General features: G+C 39.3%; 1 protein-coding gene across 5 annotated transcripts in view; it reads right to left on the reverse strand.

Annotated features, from left to right (window-relative positions):
* The window catches only part of LOC131108260 (Kv channel-interacting protein 2), a 114,470-nt gene that overhangs the window by 23,480 nt on the left and 75,564 nt on the right, over nucleotides 1–15,426 (reverse strand). The gene's annotated exons all lie outside the window — the stretch shown is intronic.

The raw sequence follows: 15,426 nt of genomic DNA on the forward strand, positions 1-15,426 counted from the left end.
TAATTAGCGACTCCAAATTGTCCATAGGTATGAATGTGAGTGTGAATGGTTGTTTGTCTATATGTGCTCTGTGATTGGCTGGCCATTCAGAGGTGGATCTGCATTGTCCTGCTGTAGAACCCAGGTTGGTTGCCGGAAATTCTCCTTCAGGATTTTTCATTTTATGGTTCCATTTATCACAGTAAGTCTACCAGGTTCTGAAGCAGCAAAACAGCTAGACCACCACACTACCTCCACCATATTATACTGTTGGTATTATGTTCTTTTTCTGAAATGTGGCATTACTTTTACACCAGATGTGATGGGCCACACACTTCGAAAAACAGGGCCATGTAGATTTGGATATTTTTCTACCTTAATAACTAAAACGTTTTCTTTAAAAACTGCATTTTGTGTTCAGTTGTGATGTCATTGGCTAATATTTAAATGTGTTTGATAATATGAAACATGTAGGCATGACATACAAGCAACCACATAAAAAATCAGGAAGGGAGCAGAACCTTTTCCCCACCACCGTAGATAAAGTATATATATTCCATGTACTTCTATGCATACTGATGCATTTAGAGCTGAAGTGAACATCATAAAGATGTTTCTTCTGGTCTCTTAATTAGGGTTTTTTCACTGGCTGACCTTTTCAAAAGAGCCAAATTTGAAATTCTAAATTACTCATATATTGCATTAAAACTGACATGTACAGTTGAGGTCAGAATTACATACGCTCACCATATGCATGAATGTCATATTAACTTTGGGGCTTCAATTATTTATTTGATGATATGAGAAGAAAACTGGAAACGGGTGAACAAGTTAGACATTTACGCTTATTTACTCAAGACTCAAATATACATTGATATTTTAATACCTGCTGCTGATGGTTGCAGAATGTTTTTAACTTTACGTATATTTTATTTATATATTTATTTATACTCATTGGTATTTATTTTTTATATTTATTATTATATTGTTATATTTATTTACTTGAATTATTATTATTATTATTATTATTATTATTATTATTATTATTAATTTTCAACCGCTTTTCCTCACAAGGGTCGCAGGGGGTGCTGGAGCCTATCCCAGCAATTTTTATTTTTATTTTTATTTTTATTTTTAGTTTTATTTTTATTTTTATTTTTATTTTTATTTTTATTTTTATTTTTATTTTTATTTTTATTTTTATTTTTATTTTTATTTTTATTTTTATTTTTATTTTTATTTTTATTTTTATTTTTATTTTTATTTTTATTTTTATTTTTATTTTTATTTTTATTTTTATTTTTATTTTTATTTTTATTTTTATATTATATGTGGGCAAAAATACTGGGCTTTTTTTCATAAGTGTGCAACTACAAACTACACTACACTACACTACACTACACTACGCTATACTACACTACACTACACTACACTACAAAGTCCAAGTCCTATTAGCTAAAGTGAAACTACCAGCTGTTAAGGGGAAAAACTTTGTTTGTTTTTTTTAAACCTAGAAAAACAGTGAAATTCATTCATCAAAAGTTACTAATCCACTGGGCACTTTTAGAAAATGTTTCCTTAAAATAACAAACAGAGTGTTTGATGATGTAGAATACAAAACACAAAGGAATTTCCTGATTTTTTTCCTGACCCATATAGCAGCAATGTAGACAGACACCTGGAGAGGGCAGTGTAACGTAAGCCATTTAATGAGCCACACTGCCCTTCTCAACCTCAGCTACTTTTTTATTCATATAAATTCACCTCCAGAGACCTTAATGAAAAAATCACAAGCTATTAACAATTTCCGAGACATACACACATGCCACGTACACACACACACACACACACACACACACACACACACACACACACACACACACGCTTACAATAACTACTGAAGTTCCATACTTTGAGAGTTATTTCTTTCAACTTTTGCAATGCATGATGTGCTCTGAAGTGATGAGAATCGGTTCGAGCACAGCAATCCACTGAATACATTCCAATCAAATCAAAAGCACCAGCCTCCCTCCTGTTTCAAGCAGATAAATCTGATAAACATCCCCAACAGGTCGATACCGCACAGAAAAGTTTCTAGCGGCTAACTCGATCTCAGTTGTTCAAAAGTTAGACATTCAAACAAAGACCGCAACAACCAACGTGAAGGTTTGATTAAAATAGAATACCATTTCTGCAAATCTATTAACTGGCCTGAAGGAAAGAAAAACATTTAAGTAAAGTCCGACCACGAGTGACGATCATACCAGCAGTGAAATCGATGGCCTAATGACAACAACCTTTAGCCTTCCATTGTTTGTGCTGTAAGACATGGTGAATAATAGCCACTGCCAGCGCATGAATGTTTTATGCGAGTAAATCCCGCAGCAAGGCTTGTCAGTACTGCAGTTGACTGAGGCAGACAATCCAGCATCAGAGTAAGCAAGAGAGAATAAACAACATCCAGAAGCTGAAATTCCCTCCTAAATCAGCAAAGTCGCAGCGATTTCAGAACTTCCTTGACGTGCAATTCCCGTGGAAGCCTGTTGAGGCAGATGTTTGCGTCCAACTGGTGGCTTTGCCGACGTACTTCGGTACGTGACAAAAATAAAATGGAAAAAAAAAAAACTTAAACTATATTAGGAAAGCAGGAAGTGAACAAATTGGACATTGCTCAATATAAGAGTCTGACTCACTGTTTCATCTTACAAGCAACATTAAACTCATCACACAGCAACTTAAAGGGGACCTATTTTGCTCATTCGGCCTTTTGTATTGGGTTGTGTATTCCCTTAGAGCAGCTACACACAATAACCCGCACAGAAAGCTTTCTAGATCTTCCAGAATCTCTACTTATTCCAGCTGTATTTCCTCGGATTTCCAAAACGTTAATTTGTTGGACAGTTACTATGGTACACATTATGTCATTGTATGGTCATATCACCTCGTACTTCAATACGGGACAAAAAATTACAAGATTTAAAAATTAAAAAAAAAACTTTAACTGTATTATGGAAAGCAGGAAGTGAACAAATGTAACAGTAACTGATTGTAAAAGTACCAGATGGATGGGTAGGATTTAATAAGCTTTGCTTCTTCCTACTCCTTTTGGACATGTGGAACTGTGAACTGATTATATGATGCATTCACTTGTAATCAAATGAAATAAAACCATTACCATTACCATAGACTATATATTTTACACGTAACAGTCCACCTGGAAGTATTGTATCTGTAAAAGTGTGTGTGTGTTGTGTCCCTTTTTTTCAGGAGCACTTTGTAAACCGCAGACCACATCAAATAACAAAATTGATAAAAGAGCTACTTAAACCATCAAAAAGTTGTCTCAAACTATAATGCCAGGTTGTATGTTGTAACTTTAAATTAAATACTTTGGAAAGAACGGGCGGGTCGTATTCAAACACTTGGCGGGCCGGATGTGGCCCCCGGGCCGTAGTTTGCCCACCCCTGATCTAGCCAGACTGAAGCAGTGGATACTGGTTCTAAACTTAGACCCAACAACATCGCTAGGAAAGGCTCAATACTCTTAGTACTTTTTTACCTGAGGACGATGCTGAACTTACAAGCTCAAAGGGGAGCACAGTTCTTGTGCTGGAAGATACAGCCATCCCAATAGTCTGCGTCCCAGTGAGAAACAGTGGCCGTTTTACGATCTTATTTTGTCCATGAAACGTTTAGCACTTATACTACATGATAACGCTATGAGAATGCAGTGGTGGTTCTAGCTATGGACCACATGGGCAATTGCCCAGGGGGGCATTCTCATGGAGGGCGCTGCAAGGGGGAGATTAAAATCCCATTTAATTCCCATTAAAAAAAAACAACCGCTTGATCCCAAAGACATACTTAAATGTCTTTTATATTTTTTTTATTTATTTGTTTTTTGCGTGAGAGGCACAAAGAGGTGATGATGCAACTACACAATAGAAGAAATAAAGTTTGGTGCAGTTTTAAGATGCAAAAACGGCCAAAAGCTGGTAGAAGTGAATTTTAAAGAGCACCTGCTTCTTTCCCATTGAAATTGGGGTGGCGTGGCTCAGGCCCGCAACAACCAGAAAGTGAAAGTGAAAGTGCATCTTGCTGTGTAGTGCATAGGATGTTACACAGTGAAGGCAAATTTTACAGCATGTCAAGTTTAAGTGTTTTTCATGTTGTGCCATAGATGTTTAGACATCTTGGCAACATATACATATGGCTAAATTTGTGTAAAAATGAAAGTTATGCTTGAAATAAAAAATATAGTTTTTCATAAAAAGTATTTTTTTCTATTTTTTGGGTTGAAAACTGGTATTTTGTTGAAACTAACCTATGTTCTACTGCTGATTACTAAATGAAAAACAAGTAGAAACAGACTTTTTTCTGATGAAAGATGAGAATCTAATCATTCTTTTGGTATATACCATGTCTATATAGCCTTAAAACACAATATTCTGTGCGCCTTGAAAAATCAACCGCCCCCCTCCAGAACTTCCACTGCGAGAATGGCATAGTGTGTCATTATAGCTGGATCTGCCTAGCACGTAGCAACATCATTCTGTGCCTGAGGGGAGTAAAAGTAAAAAGTAGTCGTCGGTCTCATGAAGTCTGCCATTATTAATGATAGCTAATGTGCTTTATGTGCTGATGGAAGTAGCATTAGTCACTATGGGCTCTGTGAAATCAATGCACACAGGAACTAACTTCTGGTAATGCTTAAAATGACCAAAACAGGGTAAACTACTGTAAGTATCATAACATAGGAATATGGCTTTATTAGCTGCTTCATTAGAATGCACAGAAATTACTTACATAAGGATTGCGGATGATGGGCAAAATTCCCCAAGAAGTGCCTTTTTTCTTTAAAATTTAATGAATTCAATAAAATTGAAAAGGCTGCACGGTGTACAAGTGGTTAGCGTGCAGGCCTCACAGCTAGGAGACCCGAGTTCAATCCCACCCTCGGCCATCTGTGTGTGGAATTTTTGCATGTTCTCCCCGTGCATGCGTGGGTCCAATTTTTTTTGTCTTCCATAGGTATGAATGTGAGTGTGAATGGTTGTTTGTCTAATGGAATGATGATGGGGTTACCAGAATGTTTCTTGCGGAATGGACCGTTCTTTTGAGGCTGTAGTGTAAGGGTATCAAACTTGTTTATGTTTACCCTAAGAAAAGCACCTGTAACTATGAAACCACATTAATGTGTAATCACATCATCAGAAATCAAGGTACTGAGCACAAGCGCATGTTGGCCAAACATTCAGGAGATCGGGAAGATCAGGGTTCGATTCTCCCTTTGGGCATCTCTGTGTGGAGTTTGCATGTTCTCCCCGTGCATGTGTGGGTTTTCTCCGGGTACTCCGGTTTCCTCCCACATTCCAAAAACATGCTAGGTTAATTGGCGACTCCAAATTGTCCATAGGTATGAATGTGAGTGTGAATGGTTGTTTGTCTATATGTGCCCTGTGATTGGCTGGCGACCAGTCCAGGGTGTACCCCGCCGAAGACAGCTGGGATAGGTTCCAGCACATCCCGCTACCCTCATGAGGATAAGCAGTAGAAAATGAATGAATGAATGAATGAATGAAAAAAACTATAAAAAATCTGCAAGGTGATCAGGGGGTGAAAATTAGTTTCAAAACAGTAATGTAGTACATAATATGTTCCCGATATGGAGAAAACTAGTTCCAACACACACAAGTGTTCTAATCATACTGAGGGATATTGATGCAGAGGAAAAAGACACAGATCCAAACAGAAAAAGCGAGAGAGAGATACTATGTAAGGATAGTGAGAATTGTGTATTGAATGTCCTCTGCAGGAGCCTCCTGTGTAGCAGGCTCTCATCTTGTGGCCAGTGGGCCATCAGAGGGCAACAGCCCCAGACAAGGACAAAAAGAACTTACTCTTTACAAAGTTGACCACAACCAGTAACTCAAAATAATCCCTATAGCAGAATTGATACAATTTTTCCTGTATTCTCATGAAAAAGGGTAGCAAGCACATATACACACTTTTCTATAAGTTGGATTTTGAAGGGCAATTATAATCAGAGTAAATGGACGCATGAGTGTTTGTGTATTTGCCCTAACGGCTGCCAAGCAATTTACCTGCACTTATCTCTCTCCATGTCTTAATCTCTCTCTCTCTTTGACACACACACACACACACACACACATAATGATGGTAATGTACTTTTAAGATGGAAAACTGCTTTGCTGAGCCTAACGGTGTACTGCTGAGATCTTGCTGGTTCTTTAGTCAACAGAGAATAATAAACACCCAGGACTATATGCACAGTGTATATCAATGGAGACACTAACTGACAGTTATAATTCACTGGACTCAAATGTCCCAAAAAATACTTTTGTTTCATAATTTCTCATATATATTTTTATCCCAATGCAACAGTGCAACTGAATCAGCTCTCATGTAGTTCTCACAAATCTCACTAAATTCTGCTACAGGTCACTATAAACTTTTATCTCGATACTTTTAAAAACAAGTAAACCTGTGATGAATAAAAATTTGAATCTATTTTGCTCCCCCTCGATTTTTTTTTAAATTTATTTAGCATAAAGGTATTTCACCCTTGTCTTGTTGTTGACTTTGAGATGCTGCATTTTTATTTTTATAGAAAGAACAGGCTGACTTTTGACTACCCAAATGTTAACAACAATATGTAATGTATCACTCGGACAGTATGAACATCCAGCAGCAACACAACATTTTAGAATGAGTACTATTTTGATGAATAATACAGTATACTGACGCGAGTTGACAATCTACCTCAAAAAATGTTTGTTTTTTGTTTACTCTGCTTTAGCTGAGAGTTGTTACCCCGATTATGTCACTTTTTGGAAATGAGGCTTAACCGTGACAGCTAATTCGTCATGGCTGGTGGGTGCCATGAGCTACAACAATATATAACATATATAAAGTCTCATAGACAAAATATAGCCTTGATGCTAAAAAAAGACAGTAAGTGCCTTAGTAAGCCCTACTGAGAATACTGTATACTGTTTTGTGTCTCTGACTGTCTTCTCCAGAGTTTGTGGTTCCAAGAATAGCTATTGTTAGCCTTATGCACTTTTGACATATACAGTGTAACTCTGCACGTATCCAACATAATAGATGCCATATATCACGTACAACAACATACATACGTACACAAAGCAACTCCAGCATATACTGTACATTATGTGCTACACTGCTAACATGACATCATATTTTAACAGCACCATCATGCTAGGTTAACCTATTAAAGAAAAGCAAAATGATCAAACTTACAGCTAGCACTGATGTGCTAGGTTGCAGACCTCAAAGCTTTATTTTTCCGTCTTTTTTCTTTGTTTGAACTTCAAAAACAACCATTTGAGTGCCTCTTTTCTCAAAAGTGGAGCAAACAAGTGAAGGAGATGATAGATTATTTTACACTTTGTGCTCCTAAACAGGCAATAGGGACACATATTACTTGTAAAACATCATTACTCAACTTAACATAATCGGGGGGGCCTTTAATAAAACAGAAACAAAACCCCTATTACCACTTCCACTGCTAATCCACTTTGGTTTTAGACTTGGGATAGATTATTAATAAGCATGTTGTTGGCTCATGATTCTCTACGACTGTGGTCCCAAACACTTAGAAGCACAAAACGACAACAAACCATTCAACACCATTACTAGCCTGGGGTTTGTTTTCATAGGGACTATTAATACTATGGTGTGACAAATATGCACTCAAAAACGTCATGAAATCTTATCTTTATGCATTCCCACATATAATCAGCATATGAGAAAAAGCGTAAGGTCAAAGACAAATGGGAAAAAAATACATTGTGCAGCTTTGGAGAAAACAACTATGGTGGGTTCAAGGACTGTCAAACAAAGTTAGAAGGGCTGTGGCTCACCAAAATACAATGAAACAAAACAACATAAATTTGCAAAAACTGTGGGATTTTCATTCATTCATTCATTCATTTTCTACCGCTTTTTCCTCACGAGGGTCGCGGGGGTGCTGGAGCACCTGGACTGGTCGCCAGCCAATCACAGGGCACATATAGACAAACAACCATTCACACCCACATTCATACCTATGGACAATTTGGAGTCGCCAATTAACCTAGCATGTTTTTGGAATGTGGGAGGAAACCGGAGTACCCGGAGAAAACCCACGCATGCACGGGGAGAACATGCAAACTCCACACAGAGATGGCCGAGGGTGGAATTGAACGATGGTCTTCTAGCTGTGAGGTCTGCGCGCTAACCACTCGACCGCCGTGCCGCCCCCTGTGGGATTTTATTTTATTTTTCAAAATAAATTAATAGCTACACAAGTCTTCAACATGAGTATAGAAAACCGCAAGGACGCAGAACACAAGGTGTGTTTATACTCTATTAAGAAAAAAAGAAAGTTGAACCTTAATGTGGTGAGGGAACAGTGTGTTGCATAAATGGTGTAACAACATTTGAAAAGAGGAAGACAGAACAGCACACTGAAATGCCATTTTGCTTCCTCAGGCACACATCCATATATCACTCCAACATTCCAGCCATCGTTCAAATCTATCAAATCCTTGTAAACTTGCACCCTACATTCTGTATATTGTGCACTTTTTCCTCACAGTCTCTTCAATCTTATAATTGCACCTTGCAGCTTTGAGGAAACAACAGCTTAGGACTTGGCTGTAAGGATTTGGACTTGGGGACTGGAAAGGAAAAATTACAAAAAATTGGTGAGATGTCAATTTGCCTCCTGAGACCTGCTCGGGTGCTTCCAAAATCCCAAACGCTCAGGGGCCACACACTGAAAAGAACGGTATGATGCAACAAATATCATACAAACTATTATGACTATTAAACAGAAAATGGCACACCCAATTATAGAACACATTTCCAATAGAAGGACTAAAGCAGACAAATGAGATAAATACATTATCCAACTAACGTGGTATATAAATTCAATGGCTTTTCATACGAGGCCAGGATATTCAATGTGTTGCGTATAGTGTATGGAGCTGAGAATAGTGCCCCATTTTTCCAGCAAGCGAACAATAAATGTCTAATAAAGTCATCTGAATTTTTCTTCATTCAATAGAAAAAAAAAAAAAACTCATTAGTCTGAGTATTCATTGGCAAGTTGGCTCACGCAGTCATTTTTCTTAATGAATGCTCAAAATATGCATACAAAAGATGCTCATTGTGTCATGGTGTGTGTCTGTGTGCGTGTTTGTAGTGTGCAAAAGAGGACCAAGGACAGTTTGCACGCCTTGACGAGAGTTTTTAATCCAGCGTCCTGAAGAATGAAAATGGTCTGAATCACAATGTATGTGTGTAAACTGCATAAGATAACTTAAAAGCATTGAGACATACCTATTAGTGGTGTGTCAGTCATGAACGAACGGGTCAAAAGAACTAGTTCTTTTTTGTGAATGGAATGAACAAGGTCACCGCCCCTAAAATACCCATTCAGTCCATTCAGTCGCAAATGCTTTATTTTGATTGGCTTGGGAGTTAGTTTACCCTTCCTTTTGCAGGGCGGGACTATCTGCGTGCTTGTCTGTATTATCCTATCGTCGTGCCTCGCTCCGTGGGTGGGGTTAGTTGACTGAAAGACCGAGACCTCGTTCATTCAGTCCACAAAAAAGAACTAGTTCTTTTGACCCGTTGGTTCATGACCGACACACCACTAGTCATCACATGTTGTTGCGCTGTTGAGTCGGATTGAACGTGAACATGAGTGAACGGACTGACTCGGGCCTGACAGGGGGAGATCACAGGTTAACGACCAATTGACCAAAATTACTGAAATGACCGAAATGACCGAAATGACCGAAATGACCGAAATGAACAAATCTTTTTACTGAATGAACTGGAATGATACGGTTCACTGAAATGAACAGTTTTGCCCACCACTAACCTAATCATCAATTAATAATCAATGGTTGTTTGTCTATATGTGCCCTGCGATTGGCTGGCGACCAGTCCAGGGTGTACCCCGCCTCTCGCCTTAAGACAGCTGGGATAGGCTCCAGCACCCACCGTGACCCTCGTGAGAATAAGCGGTAGAAAATGAATGAATGAATGAAAGCCAAAGTATTCGTCCCTGGAGTGGAGATCCCAAAATACAAGGTGCCTCCACAAGCAGTTAGGGCCCTGGAAAAACCTTCAAAGGCGTCATTTGCCATGTCTGTGTCCTCACGAGGGTCACGGGGGTGCTGGAGCCTATCCCAGCTGGCTTCAGGCATGAGGCGGGGTACACCCTGGACTGGTCGCCAGCCAATCACAGGGCACATATAGACAAAGCATTCACACTCACATTCATACCTATGGACAATTTGGAGTCGCCAATTAACCTAGCATGTTTTTGGAATGTGGGAGGAAACTGGAGTACCCGGAGAAAACCCACGCATGCACGGGGAGAACATGCAAACTCCACACAGAGATGGCCGAGGGTGGAATTGAACCCTGGTCTCCTAGCTGTGAGGTCTGCGCACTAACCACTAGTCCGCCGTGCTGCCCACGACAGGTTTTAAAATGCCAATTTTTTTTTTACAGGTAGTGTAGATGGGACTTTTGTTCCCAAAGAAAGACAAGGGCCAACATCTCCTCAGTGAGAGGAGTGCCTTCACACAGCACTCAGGCCCACTCTGTTCATAGTGTTATTGATTAAAGGGTAAAAGCACACACCCCCAGGGCCAGAGGGAGGCCTCACACACAGCTCACATTACAGGGGAGCTAGGTGGGGATGGAGAGAAAGTATGGCGCATGTCCCGTTGCGCTTGTAACCCAAGACCTCAGACACGAACAGCAGCTCGCCCCGGGACCACTACAACGGTGCACTGCAGATGAAAGCATCACTTCACGTGAGCAACAATTTTAGAAAGGGTTGATAAAATGTTACCTTCACCACCGACTGGCTCAAACATCCCAAACTGCTCCAGGACTTTGATGAAGAGTCCCATGACCACCAGTACAGCAATCACCTCCAAGCCATCCAGAGTCAACATCTTGGTAGACCGCCGTCGCTCATCGCACAACGCTGCAGAGTCGCACCGGGGCCGAGTTCGACCAGAAAGACGAAAACCAACGACACTTAAGACCGGCGTGGTGTTCTTCCACTTAACTTTTAAATCACTTTTATCCTCGTCAAAGTCACCTCACCAATCCTAAGGTAAAAGTTTGTGGGTAACCAAATTGTCCAAGGTCCAACTGGACACGGCAACACACTAAACAGTCAGGAGTGAAGTGCCAGTGCTCAAGTTGAAGTTCCTCCAGGTCCTGCCGACTGATGGAATCTGCTTGGCATATGCGGCGCTGATGGTTCCTTTGGCAGCGCTTGTCAGGACGCCGGTATTGTGCGGGTGGGGTGGGGGGGTGGGGGGGTTGAGTGAGCGGCGGTGGATAAGGAGGAGAAGAGGAGAGGGATGAGTAGATGTCATAGCAAATGAGACGGTTGGAAAAAGACCAACTGAGAGGGCGAAACATAAACTTAAGTTATGAAATGGAATGGAATTGAATGGAATAAATTGACATATTTTGACCCATCAAAACCAGAAATAATTACTGTAAATGTTCAAATTTCAAATAAAGGTTTTGATTCAATTAACAGTCTCCTATAGTTGCTGGCTTGCGGTCAACAAACCGCAAACAAATGCTGGGGTCTCTAATTTTCTTCTCTGAAAATTCTGACTTTATTCCCATAACATGTTTACCTAATTTCCATATTATTATATTTTTTTCCCAAACCTTTAGTTTTGTTTCTCGTACTATACAAGTTTAAAAATTGTCATTTTTTTCCTTAATATTGGAACACAATGCTACTAAAATGACATTATTTAATAACATTATATATTCCCGTAAAATTAGAGCTGTTTTTTTAGGGATGTACGATAATGATATCAGCATAAAAAAGTGATAGTCTATATCTCTATATGATTTTTTTTCCCCACGTTTCCCTAGTATTGTGACTTTATTCCCATAATATTCTGATATCATTCCCATGTTATCATTTATTTCCTCAACCTAATTTTCCAAAAATTATAACTTTGTCATACTATTACAACTTTGTAAAAATAATATCTTTTTTCTTCAATATTTCAACTTTATGCTACTGAAATGTTATTTTCCCTCAATATTATTACATTGTTCTCGTGAAATTAAAACTTTTTTCTCGTAATATTTTGACATGTTGTACTGCTGATTTTTCCATTTTCACTGGTCTTGTTCTTTTTTGTAGTTTTCTTGTTACATTAAAATGGCACTCAGGCCGCACCTTAGACACCCCTATTTTAGTGTGCATGAGAAGATGGAAATGTAGCTCTCTATGACCACATGCTCATTTATTAAGCTATGTTGCACAACACAGCAGCACAACAATCAAAGTTGTATTGGAGGTAATCCAGTGTGAACACTGGAAAACAACCTTACTTCAAGTGTAGCGCACAAGATTTCACACCAACACAACACTATTTTAAAGCGCATGAAGAGATAGATGAAGCTGGCGCATGTGCTGACCACTTATGACACTTCACATGCAGCTACTGCCATCCTGTGGAGTCGATGAAAAACAACATCAGGAGGTTGCCTACAGCCACAGCAGTCAGTGCTAATGTTTTTGTATGCTACAATTATGGTGTTTTTCCACCAAACTGGAGAAAGTTCAGCTTCTTTCCATTAACTTCCATTTGTTGACACCACAGTCACCATATTTCCGACACTATTGAACAGCAGGCCTCATTACGAGATACTAAATATGTCAGCAACAGCTTCACTGAGGACAACATGGCGGACACTAAAGTCTCACACACACTCAAGCTACTACACAACTACACACAAGGTGACAGGAAACCTAATCCTAAGTGACGTTGCTGCTCCTCGGCACGGCGTGAGGGCAAACAAACAGGAGCAGTCCTATTTCTCTTTACTCTTGTGGCACTAATGTATCCTGACTGCATCGAAGCTGAGCTCCCATTGCACACACCACTGATAAAACACTGAACAAAAAATGAATGAATAAAAATTCTTTGCCCGGAGATTTATTAGACAGTTGACATTTAGGTAGTTTGGAAGGAGGAAGGTCAAGAGAAGAATGACAGTAATAGGACGTAAAAGACGACTTGGAGGGACAAAGTGAGGAAGCAAAAAAAAGATGCATCTATTCCTTATTAGCCGCTAGCACCTCTCAGATCCCGCCGGATGTTTCACCTCATTCCAGCTGGCACCGCTCAAAGATTGGACCTGCAGATGTGTCCTCTGTTCATTTGCTTTTTTCCTCCTTTTTGCCCCTTTTTCATTAAGTGTACAAAAACATGTTCACGTAGCTTTCGGGGTCAAGGATGGAAAGTTTGATTTAAAGATAAATTGAACTCTCACAGAAAAAAAAAAAAACATTACGGGGCATTATCTATGCTTCCACTACAACTTAGCCATAGATGTGCAACAGAAAATAAATATTAAAATTTGTCAATTGAACTGTTTTATAAATGTACATGGGGAAGTTTAAATACATACAATAATAAAAATAAATACAAAAATATACAATAATACACAATAATATAATAATACAAACAGTTATTTTGACTTAATCCGATAATGCATTTCATCCCAGCAAAGCAGTTCATTGGTTATTGCTGCCTGGGTGCTGCGATTATGTCAGCCTCCTCCTGGTGGACAGAGGCAGCATCACAGCATCCCGACAGCATTAACCAATGACATGCTTTGCTGGGACAAAATCACAGTTAAAATAACCGTTTTTTAAAAACTCTTATTGGTACGTACCTTGTATATTTCATATGTATTTTTTGAGTGTTAAGTTGCTGTGTGATGATTTTAGCTTCATTTTGTGTGTAAAATTACATAATGAATCAGACTGTTATAATGCAATTCCTAAGTCTGTTGTGAGTTCATTTATAGCATGTGATTGGCTCCTGTCAAAGAAAGAGCTATCATTTCGTCACTGAAAACGTCGCAAGCAGCCATTAGTAGTAGTTCATAGCCATACTGCTTTAAGCCAAAGAGTTCAAAGCTTAAAGGGGACCTATTGTGCTTTTTTTCCTTTTTTCTGAACTATAAAACTTGGACCTCCTTATATGGGCATGCCCAAGCACCAGCTGTATGTGCATTGAGTGTTGGCGGGAGGCATGCTTGGGGAGGGCCGGTGTGAAGTCAAGGCAGGAAACCCAGGGAAGCACTGCAGGGAGAAGTGCAGAGTCTGGAAGCTCTAGAAAGCTTTCTAGATAATACAAATGTCAGAAAATGAGTATGATAGTTTCCCCTTTGAGAAAAAGATTGCGGCTTTCACCATGGAAATTGTGGTAATAGTATCGCCTCTTGAGGGCAAAAATGGTACTACAACACAAGTTGGTGTTACCCTGCTGAAGTGATTCCAAATTGTCCCTTCAAGCATCTCCAGGTTTTAAGCTTTCAGTTGCATTATTATGTATAGTTTAGAGAAGGGAGGACGTTCAAAAAAATCATAAATATAGGACAGGTAATAAATTCCCCTCAGTCCTTTTAGATATTCAGTTGTTGCCTGAGGCTGTGCAAGTGACTGTGACCTCTTTGAATAATGAAGTCCTTCAAAAGAAAAAAAAACAACAACAACAGAAACCGTGGCGGCTGTGAGATGATCGACGACATTAGACGGTCTGTCTGCTGCAAAGGAAAAACAAATTGCTTCACTTCCTCCATCTCTCCCTTCAGGCTTCATTGATTTTTCCAAATTTCTACTGCTGTTGCTTACTAAATATAACATGTGAACATTGCGGGGAAGCAAGTCAGCTGATAGGTACAGTGCTGCAGGGAACGTTGGGAATGAAATGGAGGTTTTCATTTTTCAGCAGCCCAATCGGAGGTGTGCATGTCACATTTGAGGCCTTGGGGACATTTGAATTCAGGTGATTTATGTCCGTTTTCAAACCAGAATCCTTTTCCATCTTGTTCATAATACTGTATATCATTTGTGAAAAGCTTCTGTTGCTTTGTGTCTTTGCAGTGATCACCTTATATGGACCATAAAAGATTGTTTGCAGCACTCACGCCTAATTTCTCCCGGTGCTGATGAGTCATGGGAGGACTCGGGTGAACGTACAGAATTTCTTTCAAATCGATAAAGGTAGACGTCTGGCCAAACACGTCCTCCTCAGGGAGATGAGTCCCCGTGCACGATCAATACAGACGTATAATGGAACATGATGGGGAATATGTGCAGAACAGGAAAAATAAAGCTACTGTAGTCGCATTTACTTTAAATGAATGCGTAACCACACTGCTGGGGACATCTAGTGGACACATTAGAAGGAGTCTACATGGATTTGTTGAAAACAGTGTTATCACAATCCGAACATTATAAATACCTGCACTATCTGTATTTATAAAGATGATAAAGATCACTGGAAATCTCGGAATGTTATTCATTTAATTAGATAAACAACAATAACATTTAACCAC

The sequence above is a fragment of the Doryrhamphus excisus genome, chromosome 20 (genome assembly GCF_030265055.1).
Source record: "Doryrhamphus excisus isolate RoL2022-K1 chromosome 20, RoL_Dexc_1.0, whole genome shotgun sequence".
In the NCBI taxonomy this organism is placed as follows: Eukaryota; Metazoa; Chordata; class Actinopteri; order Syngnathiformes; family Syngnathidae; genus Doryrhamphus; species Doryrhamphus excisus.